Raw genomic sequence first — 5,180 nt, forward strand, 5'->3', positions numbered from 1 at the left:
GCAGTTCCCTTCACAGTCCTCTTAGAATAAATTCAAAACTCCCCACTTGCTCCGCAAGGCCTTCATGATGCGGCTGAGCCTAACTCTGCAGGCTTTCTTCAGCCCCTCCCTGAAGGCCGAGGTGCACACAGCCCCTCCCCAGCCCCTCTCAGGCCATGACCAACCATCTTCCTTCCCGGAGTGTAATCGTTCTCATTTGGTCAGGGTAGTAGTTATTTTATGTGGCAGCTTGGTTAAGCCACAATACTGAGATATTTGGGCAAACATTACTCCAGATGTGTATTTTTAGATGAGATTAACATCTAAATCAGTACACGATGAGGAAAAAGATGGCTCTCCACAGTGCAAGTGGGCCTGAAGGGGTTCAGAATATGATACCAGGGCAAAAGAATTTTTTTTGAGCTGAAGGCAACTTACAAAAAAATGAACACAGGAGCCAGGCTCAGTGGTGTACACCTATAATCCCAGCACTCAAGAGGTTGAGGCAGGAGGATCACAGTTTGAGACCAGCTTGGGCTACATAGTGAGCCTCTGTCTCAAAAGAAAAAAAAGTACACGTAGGATGAGCTTTCTGCTGTTTGCCTCTCTACCTAAAAATAGAACATAAATTATTTCCCTTTTTGAAGGTGTCCTCCACCTTCCTGTATCAGGAAAATCAAACCTTATCACCAGAAACACAATGGCTCAAGAAAGAGTCTACTTAAACAAAACCTATCTCCCTCTTTTTTCCCCAGATATTTATCTCCCCAGTTTGTACCCCTGAAAGACTACACCCCCTTTCCTTTGTGTGACCATGCTCTTGGTTTAGATGCTGTATAAGCCCATGGTCTAGCCACCCCTTGAGTTGGTCACTCATATCAGAATCCTCCATGTGTAAGCATAGTATACGTTATAAACTTCTGTTTGTTTTGTTCTTGTTAATCTGCCTTTTATTAGTCTAATTTGCAGGGCCCCATGCAATGGATCTAAGATGGGCAAAGGAAAAAAATTTGTTGCCTCTCCTACTGGCCTCTTCCAATCAGTTAAAACCCTTCATAAAAGATTGACCTTGCCCAAGGAAGAAAGAATTCTGCCAGCAGGTGGCACTGGGGCTCCAGCTGCAGCATCACCCTTCCTGGTCTGTAGCCTGCCCTGCAGGTCCCAGACTTGTAGCCACCCACACTTACACGAGCCAATTCCTTTAACAAGCCAGAGAGATAGATGATAGCTAAGTACGGGGGTAGAGATAGAGAAAGAGATATGATAGATAAATGATTGATAGATAACTGACAGGCCGCATACAGACAGACACAGGACATCTTGTTGGTCTCTGAGACAGTGGTCCCTTAATGTCTTTCTTGGGCATTTCCACACCCTGGGGTCACTTGCCAACTTGTTCCCTAGCCATTCCAGTTCTCATGGAGCCCTCACAGTACAGCCCCTGACCAAACACAGAATATCAGCTGGATGATAGGCGATGGTATGTATTCTATCTATTTTAACAAGGTATTCTCTTTCAGGTAATTAGGGTTTGACTAACATGATTTTACAGCATAATGGTATTTGGAAGTTAATTCCAAGTTTATTATTTTTAGACACTTGAACTGGGGCCACAGGAACTACAGATAGAGTGTCTTATTAAAAACTTAAATCTCCTCATTAATTCATTAGTATTTACAACATTAAAATCTCATAAATAACATAAATAACCAGTGCGTGGGCACTGGTGCTCACGCCTATAATCCCAGCTACTTGGGAAGCTGAGTTCTGGAGGATCAAGGTTTGAGGCCAGCCCAGGAAAATAGTTTGTGAGATTCATCTCCAAAATAACCAGAGCAAAATGGGCTGGAGGAGTATCTCAAGTAGGAGAGTGCCTGCTTTGCAAGTGTGAAGCCCTGAGTTCAAACCCCAGTCTCCCCCTCCCATAAAAAGTACCCATTGGTAACTCATTAACTTGGTACTCACCTAAAGCTTCTTCAAGGTGTCCGTGCAGCTGCACTGCACCTGCCCCAGCTGACCCATTGTCCCCTGACTTCCCGTCCTCCCCTACAAAACCTACCATGTCGTACCCCAGGCCCCCTGTTAGTCACAGCTACTGGATCCAGCCAGGAATGGGATCTTCCTCCCTTCCCTCTTTATTTTTTCCCCATGTCTCACCATTCACAACACTGACCAGGCACAGGACCTGGGCTGAGGCATATGTGGGGTAGGTTTACCTTGCTCTTCTTTCTATAAAGTCAGTGTAAGCACACAGCCTACAGTAAGCACCAGGAGGCTCATCTGTTTCCTATTTGTCCATATAAATCATGGGTATGAAGAAAAGCCAAGTTGCACTGACAGAACACATGACAGAGAAAACCACCTTCACCCTCCTTGTCCAGACCTGGAATGCAGCTTCTGAGTACCACCCACCAGAAAGCCTTTAAGACCATTTTATTATTATTATTATTATTATTATTATTATTGGGTGGTGCTGGGGTTTGAACTCAGGCCTCATGCTTGCTAGGCAGGTGCTCTATCACTGGAGCCACTCCACAGCCCTTTTTTGTGATGAGTTTTTCAAGAGAGAGTCTGGTGAACTGTTTGCCTGGGCTGATTTAAAACTGCAATCCTCCTGATCTCTGCCTCCTGAATAGCCGGGATTACAGCGTGAGCCATGGGAGCTCGGCCTTAAGAGCACTTTAGACTGAAGAACTTTTGAGGTTTATACCCCAGGTGGCACATTAGCACCAAGATGAGCAAGTGTACAAAACAGTCCCTACCACCCTTCGACCTGGTTCCTAACTTGCTCCCTTTTATTACACTGAAGTGTCTTCCTTCTCCCCTGGCCGTCTGAGAGCCATTCCTTTTAGGGCGCTCCTGCATACATAGGAAGTAGTAAACTTCTCTCCTGTTAATCTATCTGTCATCAGTGAATTTGCAACCACCACTGAATTTGCATGGTGTGGGATGGGCCCCAGAGGACCTCCGTCCTTGTGCTTTTGAAGGAAAGATGGCAAAACAAGAACAGAAACCAGGCATTGTATGCAAGGAGATTTTATTAAGCAAGAAGAGAAAGTAGGCTTCCCTACAACTCTGTTCCTCCCTCCTTACACCATATGACTAACAGGTGTGATTGACAGGTAATCTTTTTTTTCCTTTTTTTATTATCATATTATTGTTGTACTGGGGGTACATTATGACATTTATAGAAGTTCTTATAATATATCATAGTTGAATTCACCCCTCCAGCATTCTCCTTTATCTTCCCTTTCCCCATTCCTGAAATAGTCTCAACAGGTCACACTTTCTCATTTTCATACATGGGTGCGTAATATTCCACCATATTCCACACCGCTTCCTTATATCCTCCCCATTCACACTGGTGCCAACCCCCAGACAGCAACTGTTTTACCTACTTGTTCTCTGTTTTTGAAAAAAAGACATTTTTGTTGGGGATGGGGGGGATAAAGGAGAATGATGGAGGGGTGAATTTAAGTATGATATATTTGATGTATTGTAAGAACTTTTGTAAATGCCACAAGGTAACCCCAGCATAACAACTTAAAAAAAAAGACATTTTCATTTGTTCAAGGAAACAAAAGGAAGCTATACAGGAAGCTTCCTTGTGGCATTTCCATGTATTATAAACCAAATTGGTTCATCTCCTCTGTTTTTCTCCTTTCTACCTTAGTCCCATTCTTATGGTGATTTCAACAGGTTTGGAGATTCTATATTCACTCTTATATAAAAAGTACATCAATCATAGTCACCTTCATAACGTCGTTCTTTTAGCCTCCCTCTCCTGTTAGTGCCCTCCCCTTAGTGTGACCTGCTTTTCATAATACTGCTTGTGTTTGTATTAGGTCTACATTGCACATATGAGAGAAAACACCAGTCTTAGCTTTCTTGACAGGTTATCTGATGTAACTTTGGGCTGAAAGCACATTCTCTGTCCTGTAATCCCTAGCAAAGGCCCACAAGTAGGGGGAGGGGACATGTCAAAATCATAATGCTAATGATATTTTAATAGCATGGTAATCTGCCAAAGGTTACTATTGGACACTGTGTGTCTTAGTACCCATGCCCAGTGCACCAATTGGGGCCTGGTTTGGCCTTTCTCTTTGACTACATTGGAGTGGTGACTTGGGTGGCTGTGTGTTACCCTCAGTCATCCCTGCATGGCTGGGAGTTGCCCTGATCACCTCTGCTGCCTCCCCTCCCCGTTTGTCTACCTAATACCATACCACCATTCAGCCCTAAGCTGGCAAAGGAAAAGTTTCCTTCCCAGCACCAAGGATACTCAGATTAACACTTTTCCAGTGGCTAACTCTACTACTCTTCTTTAAAATGATGCAGGAGAGCACTCGCCTAGCAAGCACAAGGCTCTGAGTTCGAACCCTAGTACCACCAAAAATAAAATCTTACATTACAATTTTCTCTTTTTATCATTCTGAAAGTCTCAATTCATTTTGACTGTTTTGTTGCTTATCTTCAGACCTTTAAATAATATCCTCAAAATTCCATTCCTGGAGCTGAGGATGTGGGGATATGGTTCAGTGTAAAGCAGTTTAGGGAAGGGTAAGGGTCTGGGTTTGATCCACAGCACAGAAGAAAAAAAAGTTGCATTTCTTATTTTGTCAACTTAACATGCCTCTCTATTATATGAGAAGACAATTCTCCTGAAGTCATTGTCAATTGAAACACTCCCAAGCTGAAGATGCATTTAACACATCCAACCTACTGAATGTCACCACTCAGTCACACAGTGCACAGCAGAGTGTCGATGTCCCACTGGTGATGGATGGCAGGCTGACTGGGAACAGAGGCTCCTGCCAGTACTCAGCACCTGAGGAGAGGATCAGACTGTTTATTGATAGTCTGGGGAAAGATCCAAATCCAGAGACAAGTTTCTCCTAATGCATTTTGCTTTTGCACCATTATAAAGTTAAGCAATCTTAATTCAAACCACTGTGAGTCAAGGACTTTCACCTGCTGTGGCCAGCACTGAGCCTCCGGCTTTGGCCAGCAGCACTTCAGTGTTGGCATAACTGAGGTTAGGCCACTTATACTGTCCCGTAGCCACTTGTCTCAAGTGCTGACTATGTAAAAAAAAAAAAAAAAAGGTCATTATAAACTCACATGGGTCCTCTTCCTATAAATGCCCTGAGGTGACCTGTGGAAATAGTTCACTAGTTTCTAGACAAAGAAACCCCATAATA

The 5,180-nt window shown here is 43.6% G+C and overlaps 1 non-coding gene across 1 annotated transcript; it reads right to left on the reverse strand.

Annotated features, from left to right (window-relative positions):
* Positions 1 to 2,125: 2,125 nt before the first annotated feature.
* LOC141416007 (small nucleolar RNA SNORA51) lies at positions 2,126 to 2,256 on the reverse strand. Its single transcript, XR_012440944.1, has one exon. It is a non-coding gene; the product is annotated as a small nucleolar RNA SNORA51 (small nucleolar RNA).
* Positions 2,257 to 5,180: the final 2,924 nt, after the last annotated feature.

The sequence above is a fragment of the Castor canadensis genome, chromosome 13, assembly GCF_047511655.1.
Source record: "Castor canadensis chromosome 13, mCasCan1.hap1v2, whole genome shotgun sequence".
In the NCBI taxonomy this organism is placed as follows: Eukaryota; Metazoa; Chordata; class Mammalia; order Rodentia; family Castoridae; genus Castor; species Castor canadensis.